Raw genomic sequence first — 15,666 nt, 5'->3', positions numbered from 1 at the left:
CCATTGTAACATAATTGGCCAGTGATCTGATCCACCTTGGGGCAATATGGAGGCATGAAAGTCCCCTCCCAGGTGTATGGCATTGTCCGAGATGAGGAACCTATCTAGCCTGGAGGCAATGTGTTGAGTGCCCCTGCGCTTATTGGTCCAAGTATATACTCCATTGGAAGTCTGAATGTCCATTAATTGATTATTTTGAATGAATTCTCTGAGACCATTGCTATCACCTTCTAACCTTGTTCTGCCTCCTTGTTTCTCCTCCATTGTCTTGATGATGTTGAAATCACCTCCACCGATCCAGAGGGGGAACTGCCTGTTAGCATTAAGAATGGTGAGAGTGTCCAAAAGTTCTAATTTTTGCTGTAGATTCTGCGGAAAATACACATTTAAGAGATCTCCATGGATGTTTGTGCCGATGAGATGGAAGGATGCTTGGATGAGGAAATGGGTGGCATGAAAATCATGTAGAATGAGAACCTATGGGTTCCACAAGATAGCTAATCCGCCAGAAGCCCCAGAGGCATCTACTGAAACTGAGCAGCTGCCTGACCAGACCTTGTTGCGGATTCTTTCTATAGCAGTACTATTGCTTTTCGTTTCTTAAAGAAAAACTAATGAAGGTTTTTCTTGTTGAATCAAGTTTTTTAACATTCTGTGTTTTGAGGGGCTATTGAGCCCTCTCACATTCCAAGAGATGAGCTTCATGAGGGGCAGTGGGGTTTGGGTTTGTAAAACTTTGTCAACTTAGGGAACCGCCCGGATTCCATAAGTATTTCTCCTACTATGATGGTTCTTTGCAGGTCTATTTTGCGCCCTCTTTTCTTCATTTCTTTGAGAATTTTTTTTCCATCCCATGGGCTTCCAACTTGTATGCCAAGATTTGTATTGCACTGTGATTTGATTAAAACTCCTTCAAGCCTGTCGATTTTCCAAGGGGGTATTGAGTTGTATTCTTTCTGCTTACAAGCTATTTCTAGTTTGAGGATATCTAGACCATCCAGACTGATGTTCTCTGGATCTTCATCTACGATGGTGGGGGAACTCTGATCCTCCATAGATACAATGTCCTATAGACTGAGGGCTAGAGATGCTTCTAGTTCCATTGATGAGGACAGCTGGCCGAACTCTGGAATAGATTTCTCCGAGGTAATGGGGAGTGAGCTAGTATCTGGAACAAGCTTTTTTTCCGGTTCAGGGCAGATTAGGAGGCTAGAAGGAATGGGTGTGGAGGATGGCCTTGGGACGTTGGGAGCTTTGGAGGATGAGGAAAGGGAGGGGTTCTCCTGAGGTTCGGAGCTTGGTTTTTCTGGGGGATCAGGAGAAGAGAGCAAAATGAATCTGTTCTGGGAATCAGGTTTTTTGGGACTTTCTGGGACTGCATGATTTTTCTTTGCATACCTACGGCGATTTGGAACTTTGATGAATCCTTCAGAGTCTTCGTTAGATTCATTGGCAGGGGATTTGGACTGAGAATTCAAAGGACAATCTCGAAAGAGATGGCCATGTTCATGGCATTTACGACAACAAAAAGGTATATGCTCGTAATCTAATGGTTGGATCCATTCAAAATCGTCATGAAAGAGACTTACCGAGTTGGCGAGAGCTTTGGTCAAGTTCATCTGGACATAGATCCGGGCATATGAGGTGTATCTGTGGGTTTTGGTTTCCTCAGCAACTTTGATAAAAACCCCTACTTTGTTGCCAATGTCTGCTAGCGTTTCTTCTCTCTAGTATTCCACAGGAAGGGAGTACATACGTATCCAAACTGGAGCCCAACTAAAATCTTCCTTATCTGGGTTAAACCTAGCTTTCCAATCCTGAAGGTATAGACCTGAGGAGTTAAATAAGTACGGGCCTCCTTGGAATATGCAAGATTTGTCCTCCACACAGTGGAAAATGGCCGTGAAGAAACCTTTGGGTCCGAGCTGCAGAGTGACCTGTCCTTTGGGCTTCCATTTTGAAGCTATCCATTCCTGCAGCGCCTTTTCAGTTGGCCAGAAACTGAGGAACTTGCCTATGAGTGCATGGTCCTATATGTATTGGATATCGCTGTTGATACGATGACTGGGGAGATCGACTTTGATTCATTCTGCAGCTTCCGGGATGCAGGTTTCCGAGGTCACCTTTGGCTGTGACGAAGAGGATGTTTGGTTCGCTCCTTTATCTTTGTTATCTGTGTCACACGCTGCTGAGGGATCAATTTCGCTATTGATCTGTCGTGATCCCTGATCTGTTTCTGGGAAACCGCCAGGAGAGGACAGAGGTATTGCAGACTTTCCCGTGTCAGAGGCAGAAGCATTGTGAGGAGGGGGGGAGGATCCCGCCCCTCCTGCAGGCGCGTCCATGGAAGGGAGGTCAGAAGAAGCGTGGCGGCGCGAGCTTGGAAGGCCAGGGGAGAGCAGGGATTAGGGTTTTCTCGTACCTAACAGAGCGAGGCATTCGCAGAGTAGGAGATCCCAGCCTAGGGTTTACTATCAATGTCCTATTCTTAACAATGTGGAACCATCAGTCAGACTGCATCCTGTTACCATTGGGGTACATACAAGTTTAGAATCTTCCATGTTGTACTTTTTTAAGATTTGTTTGAGATATTTGGTTTGTGAAAGAAAAATACCATCTTTATTTTGTTGAACTTGTAGACCAAGAAAATATGTAAGCTCACCAAGCAAGGACATTTCAAATTCTTGCTGCATTACTGAAGCAAAATTCTGACTCATGGATTCTTCATTACTAGCAAACATCATATCATCAACATAAACAACAATTATCAGCAATTTATCAATGTCAATCTTCATATATAGATTGTTATCTGCTGACCCTTTTGAAAAACCTTGTTGGTGGAGATATTTATCAAGGCAGTAATACCATGCCCTTGGAGCTTGTTTTAGACCATATAGAGCCTTTCTGAGTCTGCATACAAGTTTTGCATCATTTCCAAGAATGAATCCTTCTGGTTGTTTAATATAGACTTCTTCTTCTAAGTCTCCATTAAGGAAGGCAGATTTTACATCCATTTGGTATACTTTGAATTTCTGAAAGCTATAAAGAGCAAGAAACATCCTTATGGCTTCAATTATAGCAACAAGTGCAAAATTTTCTTCAAAATATATACCTTCTTGTTGAGCATATCCTTTACAAACAAGTCTGTCCTTGTTTCTAATAACTTCTCCTTGTGTTTGAATATCCATTTAGTTCCTATGATATTTTTATCATGAGGTCTAGGAACTAATTCCCAAGTATTATTCTTTTCAGTTTGCTCAAGTTCTTCATTCATGGCCTTGACCCAACATTCATCTTTGCATGCTTGTTTTGCATTTTGAGGTTCGGTGGAGGATAATAATGCTAAATAGCTTAAGGTTTTTGTAATAGTTATTCTTGTTTGTACACCTACCTCTTTTTCCCCTAAAATTTGAGTTTCTAGATGATTTTTCTAAACATACCTGGATGGAGTCTTTTATTCTACTGTTATCTCTTCTTCTAGTGCTTCATTGGTTTCTTCTTTAGAATCATTGTGATCTGATGTAGGAAAAAAATCCCCATCTTCTTCATTTTCATAATCTTTTGTTTTTACCTGTTTTGGATTTTTCCATGCTTCATCAACTACAACATCAATACTTTCAACAATTTTCCCAAGTATTTTAATATAACATTTATATCCTTTACTTCAAGAAGAGTAACCAAGAAGAATACCTTCATCTACTCTAGGCTCAAACTGACCAAGTTTTTCATCAATCCTTTTGATATAACATTTTCTTCCAAAAACTTTAAAGTATTTTATAGTAGGAGTCTTACCATATCAAAGTTCATGTGGAGTTTGAGTGTTGTTTACCTGAACATTTGCTTGGTTGAGAATAGTTACGGCAGTGAATGCAGCTTCAACCCAGAAGGTTGCAGGTGTTCCAAATTCATCTAGCATAGTTTGAGCCATTTGTTGAACACTTCTGTTCATTCTTTATACCACTCCATTTTGCTGAAGAGTCCTTGCGATGGAGAACTGCCATTTTATTCCATGTTGTTCACAAAAGTCAAATAATTCATCCGAGGTAAATTCCCCTCCTCGATTAGATCTAAGGCATTTGATTTTGCGATCTGATTCTTTTTCAACCAAAGCTTTGAAGGCTTTGAACTTTTCAAATGCTTCATCTTTATGCTTTAGAAGACCTATCCAACACATTCTGGAAAAAGCATCAATGAACAAAATAAAGTATTCTTCTCCAGGAGGTGACTTTTTCCTTGATGGTCCACATAAATCAGTATGGACAAGTTCAAGAGGCTTACTTGCTGATCCTTCCTTTTCAATGAAGTGAGCTCTAGTTTTCTTACCAAATTGACATGGTTTTCATATTGTATTTTTAAGGATGTTGATATCTGGAAGATCACAAATAGCCTAGAATCTACATGTTTTTCTTATTTGAGAAAAGCTTAGATGTCCCAATCTTCTATGCCACAGCTAGTTTTCATCATTTTTGCTTAGATAGCATTGTTGTTGTCCTCCCTTGAGTATGTATAAGTTTTTTGGAGTTCTTGTACCTTTGAACACGGTTTCTCCTATATCAAGCTCATGAAAAACACATCCGTTTGATTGAAACACCACTTCATTTCCTTGATCACACATTTGACTGACACTCAACAGGTTATGCTTTAGACTGTCTACATACATAACATTCCTAGCTTTAGCCTTTTCTTTCAAGAAAACATAGCCTTTACCTTTTATGACAGCAGGAGTGTCGTTTCCAAATGAGACATTCTTTTCCTTTTCCAAGGCATTATATGAGTGAAGTTTTTCTTTGTCACCTGTCATGTGTTTTGAGCATCCATTGTCGATGTACCACTAATTTTATTTTCCTTCTGCATACAAGGCTATACCACATCATTCTGTTTGAGGTTCTTTCCTTCTCCATATCTTGGGATTTAATGGATTTTTCATCTTTTGAGATGTTTGTCGAAATTTTCTCCTACATTCAGATTCTTCATGGCCAAAGTTGTTACAGATTGAGCATTCAATATCATTTTCAAGAAGATAAAAGTTATTATAGGAACTTTTCTTGATCCTTGTCACATTCCTTTGATTTCGTGCTTCTCTAGTCATGATGGTTTTATAAGAAACACATTGAGCAACTTTATGTCCAAAATTATGACGTGAGAAACATTGACCATTAAAGAAGTACCTGCAATTATCGAATCTATTGACCTAGTGATTGTAGTTTCTATTCATCTTTGGAGAAAATTGAGTATGGTTTAGCTGAGGTTGGTTGTGGCTTCTATTCATACTTGAAGCAAATTTAGACTGATTTACCTAGTGATCTACTTTATGCCTTTGCTAACAATTGTCATACTGTTCACTGTTCTTTGTTGCATCAAGATAGCTTTTAGTGGAGGTTGACAACTTCTGTGATTGAGATGCTTCTTCAGTATATCCAAGACCTGTCTTTATCAAAGGAGAACGCTACACTTTGATAAGTTCATTTAAGGTTTCTGATCCTTTATCAAATCTAAGATTGAGAGATTTCATTTTCTCAAGATCCTTTCTTAGACCCACAATTTCACATTCTAGTTTTTCATTGTGTTTTTCTTTTCCAGCAAGTTAGTATGTCAAGGAATCTATAATCATATTCTTTTCTTCTAAACAGATTTTGAGTTTAGAGATTTCTTCATGAAGGTCATCTTCTTCTAAAGCATCCCAAAAATTATCATCAACATAAGCCATTAGAATTCTATAGTCATTACTATTTTCATCTTCATCACTATTTGACAAACCATCGCTATCTTCATGAGTATAGTAACACTTTTTACTTAAAACTTGTTTTCTATTCTGTTTTGCATATTCCTTCCCTTTATCAGATTCATCTTTATGAGTACATTTGGCAGCATAATGACCGACGCTACCATAGGCAAAACATTTGGAGGGTAGTTTGCCTCTAAATCTTCTGAAACCCCGTTGAAGCTTCTTAACAAAGTTTACTTCATCTTCTTCTTCTGAAATATGTTCTGATTCATTGAGTTCTTCCTTTCCTTTTGTTGAAGCTTTAATGCAACTTCTTTCATATCTGATGGACCTCCTTTCTCATCTCAAAGGCAGTTAAGGTTCCGTGAAGCTATGTCATAGTGATAGTCTGCAGATCTTGTTTTTCTTCTATGGCAGACACTTTTGATTCAAATTTAGTAGACAAGGATCTTAAAACTTTCTCAACTAAGGTAACTTCCTTTATATATTCACCTAGATTCTTCATACAATTGACAACCTCATCTATACGTAAGAAGTAACTAGTTATACTTTCATCATTGTGCATCTTAAGAGTTTCATATTGAATTCTGAGAGTTTGAAGTTTAGCACGTTTTACCTGAGAGTCTCCTTCGTAGCTCAGAACGATTTTGTCCCATATTTCTTTGGCTGATTTGAGCTACATAACTTTGAGAAACTCTGATTGTGACAGACTTCCCAATAATGTATTGATAGCCCTGGCATTGGTTTCATATTGCCTTTTACCTGCCGTATCTGTAGGAATTGTTGATGCAAATATATATCCTCCTTCCACAATTTCCCAGACATCCATTCCAAGTGATTGGAGATAGGTTGTGGTTCTTATCTTCCAAATAACAAAGTTTCTCCCATCAAATATTGGCGGTCTGATGGATCCCATGCTTTCTTGATTACTCATGATGATGGATCTCCCTTCAAGCGATCAAGCTTCTTTGAAGGACCAACTCTGATACCAATTGTTAGAAATAATATTGAGAGGGGGGGGGGGGGGGGTGAGTCAGTATTATCAGGTTAATAATTTTATTTCCCAAACAGATTTTTATACGCTACTTCAGCTAATTGAACCAGTGTGTACACGTGACTGTACTTAAAGCAACCAGCGTATTTGCAGAGAAATTTTGATTTACCCAATTTATCATGCATTAAACTTTAACCAGTATATCAGTGATTTATTAGACAATGCAGTAAAAGAAGAATAAAGCATCACACATAAGCAACACGCATGAACACCAAGATATAAGGTGGAAATCCAATGTGAGTAAAAACCACCTGCTACTGTCGTCTCTATCTTCTTTTAATAATAAGAAAATCTATTTACAATATTGTACTGGTGCAGACTTATACCAGTACACAGGCTTCTACATGCAGCAGGTTACAACCTTCTCTCGTTCTCTAGCTTCTACTGGAAGGGAGCTACAACCCCCTAACTCTTGTACTTGCTAATATGTTTACTAGTACATAGGTGGCGACCTACAGAAGGCTACTACCTTCTTTCTTCCTTCAAGGACCACGTTTCATAAATTTTCAGGTTGGATTCATCAAAAACATCATAATTCAATCATCAAATACATCTACATCAACCAATCACTGAAACTTAACCACAACTGAATCAATCAATCATTTTGACAACCCATCGTTAAATCACAATCAATCTGATCATTCATAATACTGTCACCATTATACAGTAACTAGAACCTAGAACTCTGCAACAGAAAACAAAAACAACTGAAACATACTTTCTGAGGTGTACGCTACTTCCACGTGTCTAACCCGCATGTATATGTGCTTTTATCAAAGCCAACCAACGTACACATCTGCAAATATTAATTTATAATTCTGCAGCTATTCCGAACTTCAGTTATACCCAGATCATAATATTTATAGAACAACACATGCGTCAGTATTTAGATCTAGACTATACATGATCATACCACATAATGATAATTCATTTCAAGCCTTTAGATCCCGATCCATCATTAGATTTTATCTTTCATCAACCACTAAGGTTCATCCTTGGTTCAGATCAAGCACAACACCATAAGCCAATAACCTGCATACTAGATCTCACAATTCATCAGATATTCGATACTTGCACTCCTGGCCTAATGATAGTCTCCTCCTTTTATAGTTTCAGGCCTTTCTCGATACCATGGACCAAAACCACTTAGGAATAATACCTTGGACCAAATACCTAGGGTCAATACCTCGTACTAGATACCTTGGACCAATACCATGGACCAAATACCTCGGACCAAAAACTTAGTTTTCCAATATATACGCGTTTTTCCTTCTGTGAAGGTGCGTGTGTATGTATATGCTACTTGTGATCAGTGAACCTACATGTATACGTAGCTTGGTCAAGGTGAACCTGTGTATACCTCTCTTTCTCCATTCTTTTTATTCTGATTTGTAATTATTTTATGTTAACCTGATGTACTGTGATCTTTCATCTGAGTGAATTTCCATCAAGGACAACACCTATATCATAATGTCAACAAAAAGTGTCACCAAAGAGAGAATTAGTGATGGGCCTTTAACAACCCTCACCAAATGTGTCATTGAAAATTGATTTGGTGACAAACCTTAAAGAACCATCACTATATACACTTACAAAAACGATTTTTAAAGACCGTCACCATATGCGACATTGGTAATGAACTCTAAAGGTTCGTCACATGCATGAAGCGTCATCAAAAACTCATTGGAATGATCAATGATGACGAACAATTATTGACCGTCACCAAAAGTAATCAAAAAGAGCATTGGTGACGGTCAATAAAATATCGTCACTAGAAGTGTCACCAAAGAGAGAATTAGTGATGGGCCTTCAACGACCCTCACCAAAAGTGTCACCAAAGAGAGAATTAGTGACGGTCCTTTAATGACCCTCACCAAAAGTGTCACTAAAAATGGCTTTGGTGGAAAACCTTAAAGGACCATCACTATATACACTTAGAACAACGCCTTTTTAAAGACCGTCACCATATGCGACATTGGTGATGGACCTTAAAGGTCTATCACAGGCATGACCCTCACCAATGACATTTTTTCTTGTAGTGCTAAAAGCTACTTAGAGCTTACTTACTTAGCTCTTTTTATACAATCCCATGGTTCGTGGACCATGGATAGATCTTTACAGCTGAATTTACACTTTACAAAATAATGGCAGACAACCCTTTATGACTTATGATACCTTCGCGCTCTGTGACCACAAAATGCGGAGACTTTACAACTTTATTACAAAATTTGACCCAAAGCATGGGCTTTTAGCCCCAAAACTGTCCTTGGGGGATCATGTTCTCAACAATCCCTCAGCCTTGTCTCAGGCTTGGCTAATAGGCTATAGTCAAGCTCACTAAAAAACACAAAGAGATCTCCCCAAGAATTTCACCAATATTTACCTATTAACTTTTCTCTCTCCTCCCTTAGGAATGGCCTCCATGTAAGCTTCTCAAGGATATGGGAGGATGTATTTGGACACCTAGATCCAAGAGAAGTTGTCATTAGGCATCAACTGTTAGACCATTGGCAAGTCATCATCTCCCATTTCGAATATATCTCCTTGGAAACAAGATGTTCTAGAAGATATGACCTTCATCTCTATGTCATATAGCATCTAAAGCATTGATGACAAGATAATCTCTCTTTTCACACTACAAAAAAATAATGCATTGATCTATATCAAGGTAGATGGAGTGATGAAGCTTCAATTATTGTCTTCCAAGGGTCATGAGAAGTGTATCTCATCCTACTAATGATGTAATTTAGGGTAGGGTTTCTCCTTTGTCTCTAGGGTGTCAAATAGTGTTATAACCATTCATATGCTATCTTGAGTGGGGAATGATTGATGAATCATATACAATAAGAAATGTTACAGATACAGCGACTAGTTATCCATGTATTTTGATGAATGGTAACTTTTTTATATGGAATTCAACAAAGATATTGCGACCAAGTTAATCACACAAGTCAATTTTAAGGCGGGACTGTTAAAGTAGTTAGGGTAAATTTGACTTGGTCATAGAATCAATTTCGATGCAGTAATTAATGGGTTTATCATTGGCAGTTTACAGACCTAATGTTTTAGCTACCCCATGGTATTTTCATGTAATCTAGCCTATTTAAGGTCTTGAGGACTCCATCGTAAGATGTCTCTAGCCCAAAGAACAATAAATATATTATTAGGAGTTGGTTTTCCCAAAAGGGTTTCGAGGAAATTTATGGTGTTCATGTGTTCTTACCTTTATGTGTTCCTATTATACTTTTATTTTTTCTCTCTTTTTACAACAACATGTTCATTAGGTTATCATAATAGACCATGCAAATTAGGTCCACATCATCTATAGCAACTTATTGACTTCTTAAATTTATTCTTTAGTCTTTGAATTATGGTTTTCCCTCGACTTCAATATAATACTATGTATAATGGCCCCTACACTAAAGATTCCTTGCACCAGAGTTAACTGCAACCTATTTATTTTAATAGATATAATATTGATTTAAACCCAAAATATTCTTCTTTGTCTTCCTTCTTCATCTAACTTGATCTAAAAAACATTTATATTCATATTATTATTATTATTTTAACACTGATGAGAATTTATATTATAGTAAAACTTTTGTGCCTATGTCACAGCTTATACATCATGAGATTATAATTTCCTTGAAACCAAGGTGAAATGAGGCTAGGGCTTCTTCTTAATTGTCACATATTATGGCTATCTACCGACATACTTTCCTTAAATACGAAGGGTCTTTGGAAGAGAAAACTTTGCAAAAGACATATAAGATTTCATAAAATTTACAAAACATAAAGACAAAAAAAATTAAATAAATCCTTTGGACTATGTTTAATTATTTCCCTAATTTAGAAGGATCATGTTCAAGTCAAAACGTGTCTTATTTTCAAAATTGACTGTGCTACGAACAATGGGGGAGCATAGGTTCATTATGTTGAGGAGAGCTTGCAATTGCTCCACTAGTTGCCGCAAAATATCCAACTCATCATTTGTTCTCTATGTTTTCGACTTATTTTCCATCGTTGTCTCAAATGAAATTATGATTGCAACAACTAATTGGTTGAATTTCAAAAGCAAGATAGAAATATTTTATTTTATTTTGGTTCAATTCTCAGATATTTTTTTGGTTGTATGGCACATATAAGGAAACACCCACAAGTAGGAAATGCATGCAAGGTTTATCAGTGGGCCAAAGAGGTTCACATAGTCTATAGCATGTGTATAGGATTTTGGGTTGTAGAAAAATGATGTGGGCTCAAATAGAGGTGTACACAAGCTATAGAATAACTTGAATGTGCATATTGGTTAAAAATCATGAATGGAAAAGGAAAAAGGAGAGAATGTAGCTCCAATGTTGTGTTGATGTAAATCTCAAGTGGATAAATCTTACAAGTGGAAAACCAAAGATGATATTTCACCAGAAATCCCTAAATCTAATATAAATATAAGGTTAAAAGTTGAAATAATCTCCTCCTTGGTAGAGTTTCCAAATCCATCTTTGAACTTTTTCTTATGGGGATCAAACCATGAATATGTCTTCATAATTTCTATTTCTTTTTAGTAATGAAATTCCTAAAATTTTAGGATTTTAAAGTCTCACACATTAAATCTCTTAATTGAGAACTTCAATATAGGGTAAAAAAATATATTGTAAAACAACTTCAATATATAGTAAAATATAAATTGCAAAGCATTTCGTCGTATTAATTCATCTCATGTTGTTAATTAGGTCTATCATAAGTGGTTGTATGACATATTGGTATTATGCTCACACATTTTCTATTTATCTAAGTGACATGACACTACTTTGAGATTCTATATAATATAATTTACCATCCTTAGAATGAGAGGAAGTGCCTCGTGAGTGTCCTCGAACTCAACTTAAATTACTATATTTCAACTCATTTAGATTGAAATTTTTTTAAGTATAATCCAAATTGCACATAAATGTAATGAAGTTAAATTTTAATCACAACATAAATTTTAGAAAAGATGGGTGAATTTGAATTGGATTAGAAGAATTTTTACCAAAAATAATATACATCAATAAATTTTATAGAAGATCATGAAAACATTTGATCATTATGATACTAAATATTTGAAATGATTTAGTTAAACATTAAATAGGAAATAGAACACAACTTTGACAACATTACTCCACAATGTATATAAAAATTAATTAATTATCTAATTATCTATCTTTTAAAATGAATTATTAATGATACTAGCATCGAATAGGTATTTCCACATAGGTCTAGGTGTCTTGACATCTAGGATTCATCTAGAAGGACCTAATATCTTTAGCAATTACTTTAATAAATGGAACTATGAAAGTAATTTACTCTTATAAGAAAAAGCATGTTAATATAATAAAATTCTAAGGTTATTTGTATTAGTGAATTAGTTGAATCTTAATCATTAAACTCAAGCGACGTTGAGATCTAATATCAATCATTAATCACTTTGGATATTAGAGTTGTGGATTAGGTCAATAACTCAAACTTATAAAAGGAAGGTTAGGATAAGGGAATGGCACATCTAGGGAGCACAGGTAGTAAGATATCAATGATTAGGTGGAGAAGGAAATTCTTCCAAGTTTTGTAGATTGTGAGTGTTGGGAGTGGGATCCCCCAAGGCTAGTTTTGGGGCTAAAAGCCCATGTTTGAGTCAAATTTTGTAATAAAGATGTAAATACTTTGCATTTTGTGGTCGCAGAGCGCAAAGGTGTTATCTGCCATTAAGGGTAGTCTGCCCTTAGTTTTGTAAAGTAAAGTTGGTTGTAAAGAGATATACCCATGGTTCGTGGACCATGGGATTGTATAAAAAGAGCTAAGCTCTAAGTAGTTTTAGAGACATAGAATAATGACTAATGTAAGAGAATCATAGCTCTATAGTAAGAAGTCTAAGTCTTGGGTTGTAGCATAAGTAGAGGCTCTGCAGTTGAGTTCACAAAGGCCTAGGATAGAAGTCTGCAGCTGGGTGCGTGGACCCTTGCAACTATGTGCATAGGGTGGACAGAGTTTGTAAACATTTGGAAGATATTAATAAAGAGAGATATTTTGCGATTCTTGTGCCTTTGTTATGTTATTGCATCTTACTATGTTATGTATGAATTTCCTTTATTACGCTTATGTGATGCACAAATGAATGCAATTACATTGAATAATTGAACACAATTATGATTATCTGTTTACGCGGTGATAACTATAATTATTGGATAAGATAAGCAAGTCACTTAGAGTAATTTGGGAATCTACATAGCACATTGCCATAGCAGCGCGAAAGTACCTGAGCAGTAGGATAGGGCTGCGCGAAGGTTGATCATACCCTTTCACGGAGGTATTGAAGGACAGGATAAAGGGCTCGTCTTGCAAGCCCTAAAGGAAGTGACCTACACGACGGTAGGAATAGAGGGAATCAAACAACATCACAACCATCCCAGGGTGCGGAAACCTGGTTCCAGCATCCCCCCATACTGCTTCAAGTCAAACTTCGTTCTGTGCTCCATGGGCTAATACCGAAAGGGCCAGTAGTGTAGGGATTTGTTTGGCTAATTAACGTTGAACCTGGGTCATGCCCCTTCAAGCCAACAAATGGTTCCATTGCCGGGACCATAATCTGCATAAGAGATGTGTGATATTGTATCACTGGAATCCAACTAAAAAGGAGATCGGAGACTGGTTGGATAGGAAGATCCATGAATTCGTGGCGCAGGAGAACATAAACCTATGACTGACAAAGGAACAGTGTTTGGATAGATACCTATATACAGAGATCCATGAGATCTTTTTCTGCTCCTTCCCTATTGAGCTATATGAGTGGATCGCGAAGCTAGCAGATAACCAAGGAAGGTGGAAACTTGACGGTCCTATTGTGAGGACCCCAAGTTAGTGTGGAGGTTGGAAGCGTCAGAGGATAAGATCACTCACGTTGTTGATCATTGGCACAATCGCTTCATAGGAGGATTTTTGACTGAATTTGCAGTCGAAACCTTAGTCAACTACAGCGAGGCGGAGCGGTGCTTTTTCAAAGGACCGCAAGGTAAGTATGTAAAATATTTGAATACTTGGATTAAAACGCTATTGTGCAAAAAACAGGTTATGTAGCTACCTTAATGTTCGGAACTACGCGAAGCGGAAAAAATTATAGGAATGAAGGAAAAACGGGTCCGGAGTATAGTCCATTGATTTCACCTCCGCGAGGTGACAAAGAAGAGATAGCGAAGGTGTCTCCACGAAGTTCTGTTCAGTTAATAAGACAAGGATTTCCATGAATACCACCTCCGCCCACACCACCTCCAACTTCACCAACATCGCCTCCAACTTCACCCGTACCACCTCCACCACAGTTGAGTATGGCAAATATAGTGAAGTTGCCTTTGTTCAAAGGCTTGGGAAATGAGGACCCAGACCAATTTTGGTTCATTGTGAGGGCTGTACGGGAAGCTCAAGGTGTTACAGATGATCATATAAAGAAGGTGACGTTGGTTAGTGCTCTGCAAGATCGCGCGCTAACCTGGTATATTAAGTACTCTAATGATAACCCGAATGTTGGAGTGGTAGACATTCAGAAAACATTGAATAAAGAATTCAGTAGGGTTAAATCTGAGGCGCAATCGATTACGGGATTTAAAGAAATCACAATGAAACCAGGTGAGATGCCTTTTGAACTAGATCAGAGGTTGAAATGTACAATCCATGAAGTGAACATGAACCTAACAGACAGACAACATCACAAGTGGTTTGTTGCTTCACTCCTGCCACACTTAAGGTTTGCGCTATCGCAGCAGAAGATAAACACTCAGGTGGAGGCTTTGGAGATTTCCATGAGACTACATGAGACTCCGATGCAAGATTCAAACTTGGGGGTTTAGCAGATCCATGTGTAGCTGAAGAATCTGTGCCCTGATATGCAAAGTCTGAAGCAGGACAAGACAGTTCGACCAGAGGTGCAAGAGAAGGTTTGGTGCTTGAAATTCAAGAGTCAGTTACATGAAAAGGATCATTTCCCTGTCCTTGTGAACTATATTGCAGGAGGGGGATTGATGCCTTTGAGGCCAAAATCTTAAGAAGGACCTAGCGTGGGGCCTACATTATGGTGCACTATCTATCAAGTAGCCAGAAAACATGCCATGAATAACTATCATTTGCTACAGAAGTTTGTACGTGCACCGCAACAGCTATTTTGCAACTTTTGTAGGTCAGTAGGGCATGATGAGCGTACTTGTAGGAGCTATGAATTGATGATGGATAGAACTCCTGCCTATAGGGTTCAGACCAAAATGTGCCCCCCTAAACAGATCGCAGGGATGGCGCGGACAAGATTTTAGGGGCGTGGAAGAGGCCGAGGTAGAGGAGGACCTGGCAGAGGTTGAGGACAGTTGATTTGCTACAATTGTGGAGGATCAGGACACTATGCTCGTGATTGCACTAATCCAACGCGTTTGTCATGCAAGTATTGCACATTCTTTGATCATGAAATGGAAGATTGTCTTATGCTGATAGCTAGGATATGTGATAAAGGGGTGCTACCACCTCCACCGACTTCGAACCTCCAGATGATGAGGTTTGAGCTACACGAAGAGGATCCAAATGTAAATATAATGCTCAGGAGTGGAATCATGATAGGAGATGACAAGGGAAAACAAGAAGAAGACAATACATGGGTTCGCAAAGCTTCGACAAAAGAGGCTAACTTTGATTTGGAGTGTGCACGTGAAACCTTTGTGGAAGCTAAAAAGAGCTTCGTTAAGGCCTCCACCTCAGGAAGAAGGGATAAGCTTGAGCAGGGGATGGACCCCTCTATGCTCACAAATTTCCTGGAGACCTATATGAGGTTGCTGCGTGATAGTAAGGCTATGAAAGGGCTACAATATCTCATCAATAG

This window comes from Pinus tabuliformis, chromosome 1_1 (assembly GCF_031772625.1).
Source record: "Pinus tabuliformis cultivar Carrire ecotype Pingquan chromosome 1_1, CPIR1, whole genome shotgun sequence".
Taxonomy (NCBI): domain Eukaryota; kingdom Viridiplantae; phylum Streptophyta; class Pinopsida; order Pinales; family Pinaceae; genus Pinus; species Pinus tabuliformis.
The sequence above is the reverse complement of the archived record's forward strand: the minus strand, read 5'-3'. Positions refer to the sequence as shown.